We start from the raw sequence: 21,802 nt of genomic DNA, 5'->3' as shown, positions 1-21,802 counted from the left end.
TTGATAAATTAGCTACAAGATTAGCATGAACTAAACGGTCAAGAAATTTACTGACATGGCATAGGTGATCTTTCCAGTTGTCACTGAAGATTAATACATCATCAATATAAACAACACACCCTGCCAAACCCTCTGTTACAACATTCATGAGCTTCTGAAATGTGGCTGGTGCATTCTTCATACCATACGGCATTACAGAACATGCAAAAGCCTTTCCTAGTGTTACAAAACATGAGATCTCCCTAGCACGTTCAGTCATAGGTACTTGCCAGTATCCCTTTAACAAATCAAACTTACTTATGTACCTAGCCTTTCCGATCTTGTCTATGCAATCTTCCACACGAGGGAGAGGGTAAGTGTCTGTTTTGGTTATCTGATTAACACGTCTGTAGTCGATGCAAAGCCTCTGTGACCCACCTGGCTTAGGGACTAGAGTGACAGGAGAACTCCACTCGCTCTGACAGGGCTCAATCATCTTGTGGTCCAACAGGTAGCCAAGCTCCTTCTGGATGAGAGGAACTTTCACTGGGTTCACACGGTAAGGAGGCAATTTAATTGGCTTTGCGTCTCCAACATCGACATCATGCATCAACACAGTGGTTCTTCCTGGAGTGGCACGGAACACTTGCGGGTACTCCTGCAGTAATGCCGAAAACTCCTGCCTTTCCTTGGGTGGTAGATGAGAAAGCTTAGTCTGGAGATCATTCATGATATCAGGATTCTTCCCCAAACTATCACTCAGGCTCATACTGCATGGGAGAGCTTCACTTGCAGACTCGGGTGGAACAGCTACAGTGCAGACTGGATTATTTTCGTCCCGCCTGTGATATAACTTTAGCATGTTGATGTGACAAAGTTGCTTGCTCTTTCTACGATCTGGTGTGGCGATGACATAGTTCACATCACTGAGTTTCTTCTCCACGAAATAAGGGCCACTAAACTTGGCTTGAAGAGGTTGCCCATGAACTGGTAGCAGAATCAAAACCTGATCTCCTGGCTGAAAGTGGCGTAACCTGGACTTCTTATCATACCAAGTCTTCATCTTCTCCTGAGCAGCTCCTAAATTCTCTCTCGCCAGCTGTAAAGCAGTGGACAGCCGTTCTTTGAAATTCATCACATACTCCAGCAGGTTGACGTCATCTTCCTCCGACAGCCAGCATTCCTTGAGTAGCTTAAGGGGTCCTCTTACTTCATGGCCAAACAGTAGTTCAAAAGGTGAGAAGCCCAGTGATTCATTTGGAGATTCTCTTGCAGCAAACACAACGAATGGAAGACCTTTATCCCAGTCTTTCTGATGTTCCAAACAGTATTTCTTGAGCATCGATTTGAGTGTTTGATGATATCTCTCCAACGCTCCTTGGGTCTGGGGATGGTAAGCTGAAGACGTGATCTGGGTGATGCCCAACTCTTTCAGAGACTGTTTGAAAACTTTTGACATGAAATTACTTCACCGGTCTGACTGTACCTCCTTGGGCAGACCAAACTTTGTGAAGAACCCTAGCATTTCCTTAACCACGTTCTTTGCTGAGATATTTCTAAGTGGAATGGCTTCAGGATAACGAGTAGCCATATCAATCATGGTCAACACATAAGAAAATCCTGAAGAAGTCTTAGGAAGAGGGCCCACAATATCCACCAACACACGGGTGAAAGGCGCCTCAAAAGGAGGAATGGGAACTAGAGGTGCAACCTTTTCGGTCTGATTACACTTCCCCACAACTTGACAGGTGTGACAAGACTTACAATACCAGGAAACATCCCTGAAGATACCTGGCCAGTAGAAGTGTTTCAAAATGCGTGCCACAGTCTTCCTCACTCCAAGGTGTCCTGCCAAACTGGAATCATGAGCCACTCGAATGATATCCTGCCTACAAACACGAGGGATGACAACTTGATGTACAACCTCCCATTCACAGTCGGCTGATGCTGTTGGGGGTCTCCACTTCCTCATAAGTACTCCTGACTTTACATAATAACAAGTAGAAGCACCGGCTGACTCTTCTTCACTGTAAGCAGAGTTAGCTAGACCTTTCAACTCAGGGTCAGCAACCTGCAACTCAACCAACTCTTGACGAGACAAATTATCAACACTACGGGGTACTGCCTCATCTGGTGAGTGGTCCAAATTAGCAAGAAAAGTGTCAGCTAGGATAACATCATCATCATCATTATCCTCTAAATCACCAGTAACTACTTAGCCCTAGTGACAGCACATGCAGGGAACACATCAGGGACATCACAATCCTGGGACGCAGCCACTGGCTCACTAGACAACTGAGGAGCTGGACACACTTGACTTCCACCAATATCATTTCCAAGTAAGAAAGTTACACCTGACATTGGGAGTGTCTCAACCAACCCAACCATAACAGAACCATTAACAAAACCAGACTCTAAATTCACTCTGCACAGAGGAACAGAGAAGTAATTATTCCCTACACCTTGTAAGATTACAGTTTCATCAGAGGAATTAAAATCAGAGCCTAGAACACTGGTCAGCATAAGGGATTGGCAAGCACCTGTATCACGATATATTTTAACTGATTTCCTGTCATTACTGTCCAGAGGACTGACAAAACCATCAGACAGGAAATTAGCACATGAACTCTTGAGAGTGTCACCCACGTTACTGCTCAAAAGAGGAGCTCCATCATGAGAATTTAAGTTACCCCTCAAAGCAGGTTCAGTTAACTCAGTTAAAGAATTCTGGGAACTCTCAAGAGTGGACACTAGACCAATTGACTGAATATTTAAAGACTCCTTTTTGTTCACATCACGCTGTCTCCTGAAACATCTCTCCGTAGTATGACCAAGCCTACTACAATAAGTACATTTACTTTTCTGAAATCTAGAGGTGAAGCTGGTATTTACTTCCTGAGAAACATCATCCTTATTCTCTTTCCTGTTACCTGTACTCTGAGTAGAGGCAATTAAACGTACTTACTCTCAGCTTTCCCTTTTTCTCTAGAATATCTCTTGTGAGTGAGAACATACTCATCAGCTAAAACTGCAGCATCAGACAAATTATCTATTCTTTTCTCATCAAGATATAGGCTTACATCTTTACTAATACACCTTTTGAAATCCTCCAGCAAAATCATCTGCTTAAATTTACCAAAATCAGAATCCACATTCTTAGAATTTAACCACTGCTCTAACAGATCTTCTTTGATTTTTGCATACTCAACATGGGATTGCTTATCTTGCTTATAAGTTGTCCTAAATTTTACTCTATAAGCTTCAGGAACAAGCTCATAGGCCTTAAGTATCAAGCTCTTAACTACATCATAATTATCAGACTGATCCTGAGGCAAAGATGCATAAGTTACTTGAGCTTTACCGGTGAGAACAGTTTGAAGGAGTACTGGCCAATACTCCTTAGGCCAATTAAAACCTGTAGCTACCCTCTCAAACAACTGAAAATACTTTGTTAAATCAGATTCATTAAAAGGAGGGACAAGTTTAACATTTTTAGCCACATCGAAACCATCAGAGCTAGATGATCCAGTTCCACCTTGTTTCATGCGATACTCATGGTCTGCCTGAATCCTAGCAATTTCAACTTGTGCCTCAGCCTCCTCAGCTTTTGCCTGAAATTCAGCCTCCTTAGCCTGTGCTTGAAATTCAGCTTCCTTCACACGAGACTCCGCCTCCTTAGCCTTAGCCTCCTGCAGGGCTAGCTGTAACTTAGCTAATTCAATCTGCGTTTGCTCATTTGGAGGAGTTACATTAAACAAGCTTTTATTAATCATGCCAACAATTTGATCTTTAGAATGATGAGAGTGAACTGCAATTCCCAATTGTTGAGCAACAAGCTTAAGTTCATTCTTTGTTCTGTTTTCTATATCACACACTGTTTGCACATTTGACAAAAAATCTTTGGCTTCATCAAGTGTAGAAATAGTAGCCATCATGAATATATCACAGTCACAAAATATCAAACAATATCCTTATGATAACATCCTGAATATCCTGATGAGAGGTCGCCAAATTTATGTTACGAAACAGAGAAAGATAATGTACACTTTAAGTGAGAATACGAAGAGTCACTACTGTCCCGTAAAGTTCCAGGTTCAAAACAAAAGAGTTAGGTAAAATTACAAGTTAAAGTTTAATGCACAAACTAACAACAAAACATTCAGGACTCATAAGGATAATGTAATGGCAAAAACAGGTTAAATATATGGTTAACTGCAATAGCCTCTATTAACACGAAATTAGCAAGAGTAAATTTATCTAAGTCAGCCCTGATAAAATGAGATACCAGATAATACTCAGTGAATGCCAGATAAATAATTACAGATACAAACTATTATCAAAAATGACTGACATAAAGAACCCCACACGAATTACAAAAATTTCACTAGGCCTACAAATTAAACTTATGCTATACAGTACAAGAAAAAAATGCAACAACAGTTATACTCAAATTACACACAGCTGCTAGATGGTTGGAGATTTCTTGAGCACTCACAATAATAATATCTGTACAGGGGAGGACAGAGATGTGAACAAAATGAGGAGCAGATCTAAGTGGCCATGATGCAGAGATTGAGCTCATTATATAGGGGCCAGCAGAGCCTGATACAACTTGTAAGAAGGAAGCGCAAATGAAGCCACGGGGACAAAGAGATGAAAATCCCGCAAAGTATAACAGAGAGAACGACTTACTCTACTATAACGGTAGAAGGGGGGGACTGAGGCAGAACACGCTCGTGATCAAACATGCAGCAACTGTGCGTTAAAATTACACAAAGGATGATGAAATCATAGGCTATGTAACAATATATATATATATATATATATATATATATATATATATATATATATATATATATGTATGTATATATAATGTAAATATATATATATATATATATATATATATATATATATATATATATATATATATATATATATATATATATGTATTTATATATATATGTATACATATATATATATATATATATATATATATATATATATATATATATATATATATATATATATATATGTAGAGAGAGAGAGAGAGAGAGAGAGAGAGAGAGAGAGATATGTTCATAGATATATTTACACACACACACACACACACACACATATATATATATATATATATATATATATATATATATATATATATATATATATATATATATGAGAATTGGACTCCATACAAGAGTGAATAAATCCCGTGTATAAAATCAACATCTGTGCAGGGGTAAAAAGGTACGGAGTCGGCTAAGCACACCTTATCTCTTGGAAGCAGATTTCACAAGAGATGTAATATGATCTTTCCAGGATAAATCTCAAATGAATGAAACCCCAAACATTTTCAAGGATGATGCTGGATTGAGCTGGATATTATTAAACTTTAGTGGGTACGAGTACTCCTGTGGATGATTTTGTCAGGTTGATAGGTTTAAAAACTGAGTCTTTGATGCATTAATAACAACAAGGTTATTTTGTACCCCAGTCAGAGATTCGAGCCAAATCACACATCAGGTGTGTCATAGCCTCATCCCTTGTTCGTTGAAGTAACTTCTGGGATGGACTTTGCGGGAACCAAATGGAAAGGTAAAGGTGGAATCAACAGCTTCCGAGTGGATAGGATCAGATGTACAACTTAGAAGATCACTGATGAATAAAAGGAAGAGAGTTGGTGATAGGACAGAGCCCTGAGGAACACCACTGTTGATAGATCTAGGAGAAGAACGATGGCCGTCTATAATAGCGTCTATAGAACGACCAGAAAGGAAGCTGTTCATGAAGGCACAGATAGAAGGATAGAAACCATAAGAGGGCAGTTTGGAAATTAATGATTTATGCCAGACTCGACAGAACACCTTTGGGATGTCAACTGCATTGGCAAGGCTTTCACCAAAGTCCCGAAAGGAGGATGACCAAGAGTCTGAAAGGTCGGTGAGAAGATCGCCAGTCGAGCGTCCCTGACGGAACCCATACTGATGATCAGAAAGAAGGTTGTGATAGGAAAGATGCTTTAAAACTTTTATGTTAAGTTTTGAGACAAAGGATGTTAAAGCAATTGGACGATAGTTAGAGGGTTGGGAACGGTCACCCTTCTTTGGAACTGGCTGAATGAGAGTAAACTTCCAGAAAGAAGGAAAGGTATATGTTGAAAGACGAAGGCAAAAGAGTTTACCTGGGCAGGGTGTAAGCAAAGAAGCATAGTTCTTGAGGACAACAGGAGAGACCCCACCTGGCCCATATGCCTTGTTAGTATTGAGCCCAGTGATGGCAGAAAATACATCAGCTGAAGAGATTTTAATGTGAGCCATGAGGAAGTCAGAGGGGGGAAGTGATGGAGGAACAGCACCGGTATCATCTAAGGTGGAATTGGAGGAGAAAGTCTGAGCAAAGAGATGTTTTATCAGTAGAAGAAATCGCTACAGAGCCATCAGAATAGAAAAGAGGAAGGAAGGATGATGAGGTAAAGTTGTTAGAAAGGTTTTGGGCAAGGTGCCAGAAGGAGAGAGAAGAATTCGAGTTGGAGAGTTGAGAGCATTTAGTACAGATGAAATTATTTTTAGCAGAGCGAAGAACAGCCTTAGCACGATTCCAGGCAGAAACATAAAAAAGATGTGATTCAAGAGTGGGTTGGCTTTGGTACCTTTTATAAGCCCTCTCCTTGTTGTGGACAGCATTAGAACAAGCGCGATTAAACCAAGGCTTTCTTGTATTAGACAAAGGATATGAGAAGGGAATGCTTGCTTCCATGCCCAAGAGAATAACCTCCATAATGTGAAATGCACACTCATATGGCTCCCGGCCATGGAAGAAATAATCATTCTAGGGAATATCAAAGAAGTACTGCCTGAGGGCCTCCCAATCTGCGGCTCCAAATTGCCACAGTTGCTGTTTCATTGGAGAGTCCACAGGCTGTACTGGAGTGATAGGATAGATTAAGGTAATAAGGTTGTGATCGGAGGAGCCCAACGGAAAGAAAAGATTAACATTGTTAGCGGAAGGATTAGTTGTAAGGAAGATGTCAAGTATGTTGGAGAACTCTCGATGGCAGTCAGGGATACGGGTAACGTTCTGTACAAGTTGCTCTAGGTCATTAAGGATAGAAATGATGTTGGCTTGTTCACCAAGTGGATCAGTGAAAGGAAAAGAGAGCCAAAGGTGGTGGTGAACATTGAAATCTCGTAGAATGGAGATTTCAGAGAAAGGAGAAATGGATAGAATGTGTTCCATCATAGAAGTAAGGTAGTTGAAGAATTTTTGATAGTCAGTAGAATTAGGGGATAAGGAAACAGCGCAGATATACTTAGAGAATGACAGGACAGCCGAAGCCAGAGAGTCGAGATTTCAGAAGAATCAAGTTCAGGAACACGAGAGCAAGATAAGTCGTTGCGTTTATATACACAACAGCCACCTTTGGCTTTGAAATGAGTGTAGAGAAAGTAGGAGGATAAAGAAAAGTGTTTGCTGTCATTTGCCTCAGACAGCTGAGTCTCAGTTAAAAGGAGAAGGTAAGGTTTAGAAGAGGATAGGTGACGTTCAACAGAGAGAAATTTAGAGGGAAGGCCAGGAATGTTGCAGAAATCAAGAAGTGAGTCAGACAGTGGTTCTAGGCAACTCATAGCGTCGGCACAGGGAGAGGGGCGGATGGTGGGGGCATTTGTGGTCCCCCCCCAGGGATTCCGAGGCAAGGTCTAAGTTCGCCATTTTTACTTTTTTAATTTTGTAAAGGAAGTGTAGTGTATACTGTGCATGTAGTTTGCGGCTGACAGTTAGAGGATCCTGTATTAGAGAGCATGCTGTCCTACTTTCAGTATTAGTGAAACATGAAAAAGTTCAGCAAAGGGGGATGGTCGGGAACTAGTCCCGAGGGCTGATGAAACGGGAGCTCCAGCTCTCCCTGTCATCAGCTTTCCACCCACATTGAGAGTACTGTCCTGCTCGACTGGGCAGTAAATAAATATACATACTGTACAGTACAGAGAGAGAGAGAGAGAGAGAGAGAGAGAGAGAGAGAGAGAGAGAGAGAGCACTCGAAGTACCTTAACCATAAACTATCAAAAAGTGGGGAAACAACCACCAAGTGAACTTTGCTTTTGATAAGAGAAGGGCGATGGTGATTTGCCTCTCATGTGGTACAGAAGCCACCATGAGGATGAAGCTGGAAACAAGACTATATTATTATTATTATTATTTTTAACGCATGGGAGAAGAAGCCACTGGCAAGGAATTCGCAATATTATTCTATACAAGGAAAAAAAATATAACTGGCAAACTCAAGATCCGTTCATTTCGAAATGCAGGGACATGTTGCGTTAAAAAGACTGGAGGTCATAGACAGAGGGAAATACAAACAGAGGAAGAGAGTTCCCGAGTTGACCCTTCATGCCGGGTGTTGATATTGACAAGGACGTGGAATGCAACATTCATGACAGTAAAATTTGTCAGGCAGTACTGCATACACTGTCACCCCTCGATCTCTTGGGTCATGACCCTGTGCAAGACAAAAGTTCACCCTCACCTTGAGTATGTCCCATTGGTCTGAATGTTCAGTACCATCAATGTCTGAATAATCTGGACAAATTCCAAACGAAGGCCATTCACCTGGTTCAGGACATCTGTCCCCAACTACACAAGCACAGCTGTGATGCTGGAGTCACGATGGTCCTACACAAAACTCTGCTCCAGCAATTATCTCATCTGACCAGCTTTCGCTTTCCACCTCAAGCTGTGCAAAGGAACACGAGAACGGTGCTGTCTAACCATCCGCTGGTCGAGGTTGATCAAGGCTTAGTCTGCATCTCCGGACCTTCACATCCAGAACAGTAAGACTGTGGAACTTGTTCACAGCCAGCACAGCCGTCTCCCAGATGATCACTGTACAGGCGAACGTGGTTGTACATCGATGGAAAGCAACACAAAAGGTACCTTTTTCTCAGTTATACATAATGTCATTTTTCATCTTCTTTCTTTTCAAGTTGTGTTGGTTTAGTTATAAAAACAACGCATTAATTCTACGAAAAAATATGACTGTAATCAACCATTTCAGGTTTAATAAAGTAAGATATCATCCTGGATATGAAGAGAGAGAGAGAGAGAGAGAGAGAGAGAGAGAGAGAGAGAGAGAGAGAGAGAGAGAGAGAGAGAGAGAGAGAGAGAGAGTCAGCTGGTATAATCTGATAACTGTGATGGCTTTTCGAGTCTCATTCTTTATCTCTGCCCTTCCTATTTCCCTTCCTCTCTCTTCAGTTTCCGGTTCCATCCATTTCCACTATGTACTTCCACTTCCCTTTTACTTCCTCCACCTTACTTTAATCAGATTATATTTCCCCACTCTACATTCCTCTGAAAATATCTTAAAAACAACCGAAATACTCCTTGCGTGTCATGAGATGCAGTTGAATGGGTTGGTATTAAGGTAACAGAGCCCCATCCCCCTCCGTGTATTCGTGTGGCAGGGTAACACAGCCCCATCCCCCTCCGTGTATTCGTGTGGCAGGGTAACAGAGCCCCATCCCCCTCTGTGTATTGGTGTGGCAGGGTAACAGAGCCCCATCCCCCTCCGTGTATTGGTGTGGCAGGGTAACAGAGCCCTATCCCCCTCCGTGTATTCGTGTGGCAGGGTAACACAGCCCCATCCCCCTCCGTGTATTCGTGTGGCAGGGTAACACAGCCCCATCCCCCTCCGTGTATTCGTGTGGCAGGGTAACACAGCCCCATCCCCCTCTGTGTATTGGTGTGGCAGGGTAACACAGCCCCATCCCCCTCTGTGTATTGGTGTGGCAGGGTAACACAGCCCCATCCCCCTCCGTGTATTCGTGTGGCAGGGTAACACAGCCCCATCCCCCTCCGTGTATTCGTGTGGCAGGGTAACACAGCCCCATCCCCCTCCGTGTATTCGTGTGGCAGGGTAACACAGCCCCATCCCCCTCCGTGTATTCGTGTGGCAGGGTAACACAGCCCCATCCCCCTCTGTGTATTGGTGTGGCAGGGTAACACAGCCCCATCCCCCTCTGTGTATTGGTGTGGCAGGGTAACACAGCCCCATCCCCCTCTGTGTATTGGTGTGGCAGGGTAACAGAGCCCCATCCCCCTCCGTGTATTGGTGTGGCAGGGTAACACAGCCCCATCCTCCTCCGTGTATTGGTGTGGCAGGGTAACACAGCCCCATCCTCCTCCGTGTATTGGTGTGGCAGGGTATTAGAGCCCATCACCCTCTATGTATTACACTTTATATATAAAACAAAGAGAGAGAGAGAGAGAGAGAGAGAGAGAGAGAGAGAGAGAGAGAGAGAGAGAGAGAGATTAATCTCGTGTACAGAGGTTATGCAGGTGAGACAGGTGGCAATCTCACCTTGACTGGCAGCTCATTAGCGTGTTACTAAAGAAGTGACTACACACACACACACACACACACACACACACACACACACACACACACACACACACACACACACACACACACACACACACACACAGGAAAAGTGCCTCGGAAGTATCAACAAGCAGCCTCGAGAGGACTAATGGGTCTGGTATTGTTTGCATTTCTTTGTATTCCTTTATGTCAAAGTGCAGTCTTCTGGCTCTCGCTTATTTGTTTTTTACACCAGACTCTCTCTCTCTCTCTCTCTCTCTCTCTGGAAGCTCTTTCTCCTACCAGCCATTCTCAGTCAGCTCGCCCTTCACTCTTACTCTCATTTAATCTCTTTCCATCTTTAGAACATTTGTGTATTCTAATACGTATTTATTTCCACTCAGTTTCTCATAAAATTCTACTTCCTATCTCTTCATTGATACCATCATATTTTCTGGTTCTTCCCTATCCCCCATCACTTCAACTTTTTCTGCCGGCATTGTAATTTCGCTCTCCTTCATTATCCTTCCCTCTTAGACCCACTTATGTCTGTTTTTCTTTATTAGTTCCCTCATCGTCATCAGTTAAGTCCCTCTCCTTCTCCTCCCCCTCCTCTTTCCTCATCCACCCTTTACATTTTCTCCTTATGTTTATTCTTCAGGCAAACCAAAAAGTATCTACTTTCTTATCTGCCTTTCTGTTGTGTTTAAAGACTCTTTATGTTGATTTTGAGATTAAGGGACACGAGAGCAAGAGGTGTTACTAAGTACGTACACACAACAGGTACCTTTGGCTTTGAAATGAGTATAAAGTTGAAAACTACAGAGAACGATGTGCTATCAGTCGCCAACTACTGACGTGACTCATTGAGGAATAAAAGTTGAAAAGCGATGTTTAATAGAGATGGAAGTACAGAAAAGGCCAAAAGGGTTGTGGAAATGAATGGAAAGAGTGTCAGCCAATGGGTTATTTGCATCTCGCTATGGTCGTCACCGGGATTGGGTGGATTGTGAGGGCATTAATAGGGCATTTATAGCCTCCCCCCTCCAGATTCCGAGGAAATAAGTTTGATCCCCATTTATTTATTTATTTGCGTACAATTGTGAAAGTGAAATGTTGTGTGTAATGTGCAGACAGTTTAGTGTAGGAAATTAGAGGAAAATGACGTAGACTTTTTAAAAGGGAACGAAATCATAAGTTTAAAGCCTGCAAAGTATATAGTACTGGATAAAAGTAACGTTCCACCCATCCATACTTTGTGGGTTCAGGGAGCCCGTTTCTGCGCAGCGTGTCACAGTGAGGTAGTAGGGGTGTGGCTGGGTAGAGCAAGGAGAAAATGGGGGTTGGGGGGTTGAATGATTGGCAGAGAGGGAGGGTTTGATTAAAATCGGGGGTCTTAGTCTTGCCTGATTTCCTCATCCATGGCATGGTATATGAGATACCATTTGATAGGCAATGTGTTATGGCGCTTAAGACTGTATGGAGATATCTGCACAACGAAATTAATTTGCCTCAGTGTGAAGAAAACATGTGAATGCATACAAGACACAAGCTTCCAAAATGTGGTATATCCTGAAAGAAATGTTGCTTCCGATAACTACATGATTTTCGACCATGTCATAGTCCAGAAAGTATTAACGTTTATAGTCACTTGAAATATTTCCATAAAAATGAGAGTCACATTTAACCAGGCTGATTCGACTGACCCGGTTTTTGGCAATGGTCTTAGCATATGAACACTATCAAATGAGACCAATAATGTGTATTCGATGATTCATTGGACCTTTAAAGTAATGGCAACAAGAAGCTGTAACGCAAGTGGAACATTACTTTTGTCCGGGACTATAATAACATCAAAAGAAACAAATGAAAGTAGATACTTAAGGTTGATATATTTCGAGATGACTGGACACACTGTGATTAAAACATAGGAGGTGACATCCAGAGGAAAAGTCAAGCCAGCTGTGTTCATGAAAAGCTGAGGTTACCGTACCAGTTGACTTCTGGATTAGAGAGTTGGTGTGGAAAGGGGTGAGACGCTCACATGAAATTCAGTAGAGCAAAGTAACAGCCGTGGAAACGAACGTGTGATGCTATTTCTATCAGACAGGCAGACAGACAGAGAAACGGAACCAAACACCTAACTTCAGGTACTTAGTACTTTTGCACTCGAGTGTAAAAATAACATGTATATGGCACAGATTTATGTTTCAAAGATAATTACAATTAACTCATCGAGTGGTAGTTATATGGTTTATGGGGGCCTCATAGAGGAGAGGCTAGGTGGCTGCTAATAGAGTGGAGTGAAAAAATGAAAAATTGAATGATGACACGTAATACCCCTAAAAGTTGTAACTTGTCGTATGTATCTTGCATGTAAAATTTAACGCTGAAAAACCAACATTTTCTGCCGTCCACCAACACTGCTAATTTTATATGCTGGGACATACTCAGTCATATCAAATACATTAGAGGACATGGCAAACAAGGTTTAGTATGTATGAGGCCACAATAATATATGATTGTGAAACCTTTGTGTGACATAAGTATGGCTGGCCTGCATTAGGGGTGCAGGAAATCTGTAAACAAAAGAACGAAACAAAGTTTCAGATACATGCTTCTCAGGTGTTTTATGAGTACCTGAGTGTATAATTATATTATATCATGTATATAATACTTCTAGTTTGTTAAGCATACTATGTTCTGTTGCATTTCTAATGCAGTTTGAGTGTTGGAGCATGGTGGTGACAAGATGCCTGAAAGTCATCCGAGAAAACCTTCGGCATGCCAAATTTTCGGAAACCCTCATGGAATGAACTTGCACAGGTTGCCAACCACTAAAGACATGCTTATGGACTATAAGTGGGTCAGACTAGATTTGAAGAGTAATTCGAAAAAAGAACCAACTGTTCCAGGAGTGTCTGATGTCCTGGCTGTCAAAATTATATTGGGACCTGAGCATCAATGCCTACTGTTACATCAACCGCATTATACCGCTGATATTAAACCACCACGATAAATATCTCAAACTTGTGAGATAACCAGTGTCGAAAAGAAAAAAAAAATGGTATGAACAGAAACCCTCCGAATTCAAGGAGCAAGCCAGAAAGATTTTCAACATTGCAGCATGGAAATGTGCTAACCATTCAACATGTTCTTGTGCAAAGTCTTGCAAGGTTTCAATTTCTGAACTGTAATTTCTTCAAGACCAACCAACCACATGTAAGAAGATGATAGGGCCACTTGACAGCATAGCCACAAAGAGGTTACAAGAGCGTCTGAGAAGAAAGTCGAAGGAACAAGACACCCTAGCCCAGTATCACCTTGAAGCTAGTACCAGTTCATCACCATCAAAGAAAAATGAAAGCAGCTTTAGCAATTCTGCTTGAGATGAAATATTATCTGATACTGTTGCATGTACTTTGCAAGCATTACACCCTTCTACTGTTGCATGTACTTCTCAAGCAGCATCACAACAGAGACGTCGGCTAGAGAATACTGCCAGGACTTTGGGAGCAACATGCAGTCTCAGACAGAGCAGTGGCAGAGATGGCATCTGGAGTCTTGGAAGACTGGCATAGGCTAGTAACATCTGAGGACTGCAGTGATGTCATCGACAGAAACAAAGTTAGAAGAGAACAGAAGTATTGTGAAACCATCCATGCTGAAGCACATGTCTTACTGCTGAAATACAGGGCCTATATTTTGATGGCAGAAAGGATAAAACTCTGACAGTTGATGGCACAGCTCACCAGAGAGTGGATGTTGAGGAACATATATCACTGGTACATGAGCCTGGCTCCAACCATCTCGGTCACATTAACCCGCAGTGTCCCCTCAACCTATGGGTAAGTCACAACTTTTTTTCATGTTGAGACCCAATGATGTAGTGTTACGTTTTGCTATTGCGAGGTCAATCATTTGCACATTTTTCAAAATTTGCTCATGATTTTTGGTAGGCATATGAGGTAGACCTTCCTCTACCTGCCGCTAGGTTCTGACACTGCCTGACCTCGCGTGACACCCCCCACCTGCACGCCACTGTCTCAGCAGCTCACCTGTTTCCAGTGACCTGGCCAGTAAACACGTCATGCCATGGTACGAAATTCAAGGCGAGAGTGATTCCCCAATCGATGGCGATGTGGAGGACAAAGATTATATGGCGCCAGAGGAGGAAACAAGCAGAAGTGATGAGGAGGTAACGTCGCCAAGGAAGGTGTGGTATGTTGATGTGTGGTATGTTGATATGCCTAAATTATTGTGTGACAACCAATATATTCTTGTACTACATATAAATTCGTACCAAATGAACAAATATCTACTTGTTCTGAGTGGTTTGCGATAGTTACTGCTACCATAGAAAACAGGACAGCAGCAGTGTGGCTTCAGAGAAGACGGTACCAGGTGCGAGGAGGGTCACCTGTACAGTGCACTTCTAAGCTCAGGTGAACACTTTTTTGTGATTTACCATTGTTTCTCATAAAGAGCGGAGCTTTGAGCTAAAATAAAATCCAAAATCGGTCAGGATTGGGGGAGGGTCATTGGTGAAAAATCAGTTGAGATGCAGCGGGTTAAAACTGAAAGTGGCAGTTCTACAAGCATAAAGCTGGTCGTCATCCATTTTCTTGGTGAAAATAGCATAGACTCTCAGAGTCTGGTGGCAACTGGGTGTGATAGCACTGCAGTGAACATAGGGAAGAAGGGCGGTGTTATAAAGCTCCTTGAAGAACATGTCAAACGTCCTCTGCAATGGTTTGTTTGCCATCTCGATGCAAATGAACTTCTATGTCATTTGTTCGAGAATCTGGATGGTTGCACGACAGGACCAAGAAGTTTTGCAGGGCCAGTCGGTTCTTTATTGACAAATTGTGAGGAAATGTCGATTGTTATTTTTTAGCCAATATTCGGAAGAATATCAGCGTTGAAGATTAGCATCCGGATCAGCAGTATTTACTGGATATTTGCCAAGCAGTAATCACTGGCAATTGCTCTGTCTCTTTGTCACATCGTCAGCCAGGAAAACTCGTCATGTCCCGCTGGGTTACACTGGCCAGTCGAGTCCTGTGTTTGTATGTTGCAACAGAAAGGCCTAGCAATGATCTCAAAACAATTGCTGAACTCATTCCGAAGGTTTACGCTCCAGTCTGGTTCACAATTAATTCCAAACCTTCATGTAAGGATGGCTCTAAGAACCTGCGGAGGTCACGCTACCTGTCGCAAGATCTGAAAGCTGTAGTTGATCCACTGATTCAGCGAAATGGCTACTTTGGTCACCCTGAGAACATTTTGCTGACCATGGTAACCGACGAGCAACAACATGTCAGGGATCTGGGCGTTCGACGAATCATGCAAGTTCGTACCTCCAAGACACGTCAACTTGGTATCAGATGTTTTCAAGTATCATATCTCAATCTCAATGCCGAGGAGTACATTGATTTGATTGACTGACAGATGTGTGTCCTGACTGAACCTCCAATCACAAAATCAATGTCCAGTGCTGATCTGCAAAGTGTGGTTCGTAATGAAACAACTCTTGCCACTGAACTTCAACCCATGTCATACACAAGCAGTGGTAAGATGCGTAAAGGCAGTCACAGAGGCATGAATAGCTGTTGTTGGACACGACGTAAGGGATGGCTTTATTCAAGCAAGAATACATGCTCTAGCTATAATGCCAACATTTAACACTAAGAGTGAATATTGCACCACACAGTAACTTTTTAGATTTGTGTTGAGCATGCTGGTTTAAGCTGCACATATTGGGTCATGTACATTTGTACATTGCAAATTATATTGTATAATTTTATATTATACTGTATAATAAAGTGAGTGCCAAGGATTTGTGTCATTTGTGTCACAGGTTGTTAAAAAAACAGATGGTAGAGGGCAGAAAATTTAGTCCTACTTCAGTGAAATTTTTTATCATTAATGAATAATAGCACTGGCTACTTTTGGTACGTATTACACCCAATAAATCCGTGATTTGATTTTTATCCCCTATGTTCACTCCACCGTAGTGCTCAGTTAGTCTGTATGGTTGAGTCATCACTGAACAAAATGAAAAGCGAGATAAACCAATGAGCGTTGACAAGCAGTTATAGGACGGACAGAGAGAAAGGAGAAATAACTTCCTATAATCAAAGACCTAAGAGTGTCACCATATCTGCAAACTTCATTTCTAAGGCGATCGGAATATGTCTCTGTTTCCAGCACACACACAACTGCTCGGATCTGTCACGTGGTACAGCTTTCTGATATGTTTCATCTGCCCAATCTTCAATTTGTCATTCGGTCTTTTTATTAGCATTCTTTCTGTAAAGCTTCCAGGTTCCGTACATGCTCTTTATTAATCTCATGGTCAGGCTTTATTTTAGCATATCAATAACCTGACATCTTTATCCTGGATGGGATGATCAATTGATCACAGACAGATTATCTCCACAACGCCTTGTCCTCCACTATTAGACAGCTCTCTCTTCATCGCGCTTCACTCTCACAAATATACCTCTTCACCTCACCCGTAAACTGCAACACTGGTTATTTGCTGCTTGCAGTTTTCTTTCATGTTATTTTTTTTAAGCGTATACAGCTATTTTGCATATAACTATCCATGTGTCCGTTTATCTAAGTGTAAATATTTTCTTGATTGTATCCTCCTATTTATCCAGTGGTCTATGTTGTAGTAATCACCTTTACGTGTCCATCGTCTAATCTGTTAATCAACCCGTCTCTCTGTCTTCCATCTGTCTACCTGTGTATAGGATCATTCTCCTTTACTTTCCAGGACAAACTCATTCTACGGAAAGAAGGGTCAGGTGGAGTCAGTAAAGTAGGGGCATATGGATAGATATGAGTAGATAGAGAGGAATATAGATAGATTGATAGGTTGATAAGTAAGAGAGAGAGAGAGAGAGAGAGAGAGAGAGAGCCTGGAGATGGGTTTCAGGCAATGGACTAAGTAAACTACTCCCAGATTCGAACATAAATTGGTGCCTTCCTGTCTGGCTCTACAACATCCAGGTGATGGAATTACTAGCTGGGAAATTACGGTAAGAAGGAGTTAAGACAGGAAAAACGATAGGAAGCAGCTTCGTCATGAAAAAGAAACGAACAAAAAATGCAAGGGAGAAAGTAAGAAAGATTAACAGACAGACAGACAGACAGTCAGACAGACAGACAGGCAGAAAGAGTAATAGAAACAAAAAAAGCGAGCGAGAAAAGTGGTGCGAAGAGAAAGTAAGCAGAAGGAAAGAGGGTCAGAGCGAAATTAAACTGGCAGTATAACAAGTAAACAAATAAATTAACAAAGAAATATGAAGAGAGAAGGAGGGGAGCAGTGGCAAGAAAGAGATAAAAATATAAATAAAATAATAGAAAACATGGTACTGTAGAAACACGTCACAAAATACAGCAAAATATCATCCGATCCACCAATATACCACCACATGCACCAATATACCACCACATCCACCAGTATACCACCACATGCACCAATATACCACCACATGCACCAGTATACCTCCACATGCACCAATATACCACAACATGCACCAATATACCACCACATGCACCAGTATACCACAACATGCACCAGTATACCACCACATCCACCAGTATACCACCACATGCACCAATATACCACCACATGCACCAATATACCACCACATGCACCAGTATACCACCACATGCACCAGTATACCACCACATGCACCAATATACCACCACATGCACCAATATACCACCACATGCACCAATATACCACCACATGCACCAATATACCACCACATGCACCAATATACCACCACATGCACCAATATACCACCACATGCACCAATATACCACCACATGCACCAATATACCACCACATGCACCAGTATACCACCACATGCACCAGTATACCACCACATGCACCAGTATACCACCACATCCACCAATATACCACCACATCCACCAATATACCACCACATCCACCAATATACCACCACATGCACCAGTATACCACCACATCCACCAATATACCACCACATGCACCAGTATACCGCCACATGCACCAGTATACCACAATATCCACCAGTATACCACCACATCCACCAGTATACCACCACATGCACCAGTATACCACAACATCCACCAGTATACCACCACATCCACCAGTATACCACCACATGCACCAGTATACCACCACATCCACCAGTATATCACCATATCCAACACTATACCACCACATCCACCAATGTACCACCACATCCAGCAATATAACAACACATCCACCAATGTACCACCACCTACACAGGTATACCACCACTTACAGATGTATACCACTACATACGAAATGAAAGAGTAGCATTCGGGAGTAGAATGCTAATCGCTCGCCAGAATATGCTGTTGGCCAAGTCCAAGGATTAGGCCTTATCTTGATACTTGAAGGTTTCGTGTTCATAGCTCGGGCCGTTCATGAGATATAATGGTGCTAGAGGCTGGCGATAAAAACTGGTTGATCTTTGTCAGCCATTTTGGTGACCTTGACCTTGACCCCGAGAGCCCATTTTCAAACTCGTCCAAGATTTTGGCCAAATCATGATACCCTGAAGGTTTCATGTTCATAGGTGAAGCAGTTCATGAGATATTATGGGAAAAGACACACACACACACACACACACACACACACACACACACACACACACACACACACACACACACACACACAGGGACGGGCAAAAACTTTATCGCTCCGCCTTGCCAAAAGGCGGGCGATAAAGATACAAACAAATACACCACGCAAAGCAGTAATCTCGTTAGTCATTCCCTCACTCCGCCTTCCTACTTTCTCGCTTACATTCATGTTTCGCATTTTTGCAACACGTAATAGTTGACATGAAAACAGACGAAGGTTTATGTACCGGTATCTCGGTGTGTTCTTGTGTATATATATATATATATATATATATATATATATATATATATATATATATATATATATATATATATATAATTTCATCATCATCATCATCATCATCATCCGGACCTCCTTTCCTACCCAAGGGCAGGGTGAAGAGTAGCAATGTCCAGACAGCACAAACTTGCCCACTCCAAATAGGCCACACTTCCATTCACCCATCATTCAAGCCCTCGGAATCCTGGCTCTACCGGATACGGCAAAAAACATTCACCACATTCTGCAGCTTCACACAAACGTATCTAGTTGAGCGTATATATATATATATATATATATATATATATATATATATATATATATATATATATATATATATATATATATATATATATATATATACATACAGTATATCTATCTATCTGTCTTATCTATCTGTCTTATCTATCTATCTATCTATCTATCCATCTATCTATATAATGAGAGAGAGAGAGAGAGAGAGAGAGAGCAATCATGAGTAAGTGCAAGTGTTTATGTCAGAGGTCAGTGTGTGTGTGTGTGTGCGTGTGTGTGTAATTCACCGGGTCGGTCAGGATCACTTGATGGTCGTGATCGTCAGCTTTTACCATCCCGGAAGGGAGCTCAGAGCTCATATAGTCCGATCTAAGGGCAAGGCTGTGAACTTCACACGCGCACACACCCGTCCCCTTGCTCAAGGGGGACAGTAACCACCCACTTCATCAGTTAAACTTTTCGCAACCTGAGCGAGGCGCGAACTCCCGTCCACCAGTTGGCAAGCGAGAACGTTACCACTGCACCAGCGAGCGGTGTGTGTGTGTGTGTGTGTGTGTGTGTGTGTGCAGTGAACGTAGTTTTTACTTTCCCGGCAGTACGGCACGCTAGGCACCTTAACTCATTCAAAACTTATCGCACTTCACTTGCTCTCACTCTAAGGCCACTTATTCTCATATATTTTCGTCTTTTTTGCTCAACCTCTTGAATCGTTAACATATTATTCATTTCATTTTTCACAAGTTCGGATAATTTTATTCGGCTTACAGTAAACTTTTTAAACTGGCAGGAGTGGGTTACAGATTCTTTTTATAGCCTAATCCTTCAGTACTTTGGGCTCTGCTAATCCTTCAATAAATCCTTAGGTATTTGGGGCTCTGCTAATCCTTCAATAAATCCTTCAGTACTTTGGGCTCTGCTAATCCTTCAATAAATCCTTCAGTACTTTGGGCTCTGCTAATCCTTCAATAAATCCTTCAGTACTTTGGGCTCTGCTAATCCTTCAATAAATCCTTCAGTATTTGGGGCTCTGCTAATCCTTCAATAAGTCCTTCAATACTTGGGGTTTTGATAATCCTTCAATAAATCCTTGGGACTCAGCTTAGTTGAATATAATCGTGTGACACCAGAAAAACCAATACAAACAAGCCATCGGACTGAAATGGTTTAAAGATACACGTGAGAAATACGCTTAGGAGATGATAGGGGACAGAGCAATGGCATTATGAACCTTGATTTACTTTACTGAAGTGTTTAGATGCTGTGTTTATTTCCACTGATGGAAAATTACTTCATTCAAACGAGAAAGCAAATTTCCGGCCACTGTTTATCTTCCCAGCAAAGAGTCCTAATATTATGTGGATATAATTCCTCCAAAAGCTGGTATAATGCTTATATATCAAACAATTCTATTAACTTCTTGAGTAAAATGTTTACAGACGGTGTAAATACAAGTATTAGACATTTTATACGTGTGTGTGTGTGTGTGTGTGTGTGTGTGTGTGTGTGTGTGTGTGTGTGTGTACTAGAGTAGATAAAACATAGGAAAAACACTGTGAGAGTTCATTATGGTAAAGAACATACCTCTTGAATTTCGCAGTGAGAGAGAGAGAGAGAGAGAGAGAGAGAGAGAGAGAGAGAGAGAGAGAGAGAGAGAGAGATTATAATGGTTTTATCATGAGGTCATTATGAGGGTCGGGCAGGTAGTCATCTCACCTTGACTGGCAGCTAATTTGCAGGGGCAGGTGTGTGGCACCACACAAACACACACACACACACACACACACACACACACACACACACACACACACACACACACACACACAGTCCAGCACTCCTAAGTCGCACACACAACAGTGGATCCCAACCTCGGGTCCATGACTTCCTAGAGAGCCATAGTTTGTTTCTCGGAGGGGGGGGAAGGCACTGAGCATTGTTAAGCATCGGGGATCCGGGAATTTCGAAAAAAGAAATACGCAAAACCTACATCAGAGTCTTCTTCCTGACAGCCTTCTTGCAGAGAGGCAATCTAAGATAATGCTTGAAAATCAGAATTGGTTTCTTTGCCAAGAACACATTCGAAGTGTATTAAATGGGGTTTTTGGCTGATATTTGGTTGTTTCTGTCAATAACTAACTGAGTCTCCGGATACTTCTGAAATTCTCGGCCACTAATCACTATGGAGCAGAATTTTCCAAGATGATAGACATCAGATCAGATCAGTCGATGGGGTGTCAACCGCTGCTGTGCCATTAATTTTACTACACCATTCACGCCTCACGTGG

The sequence above is a fragment of the Coenobita brevimanus genome, chromosome 46 (assembly GCF_032717465.1).
Source record: "Coenobita brevimanus isolate Jiangsu-jjx chromosome 46, ASM3271746v2, whole genome shotgun sequence".
NCBI lineage: Eukaryota > Metazoa > Arthropoda > Malacostraca > Decapoda > Coenobitidae > Coenobita > Coenobita brevimanus.
The sequence above is the reverse complement of the archived record's forward strand: the minus strand, read 5'-3'. Positions refer to the sequence as shown.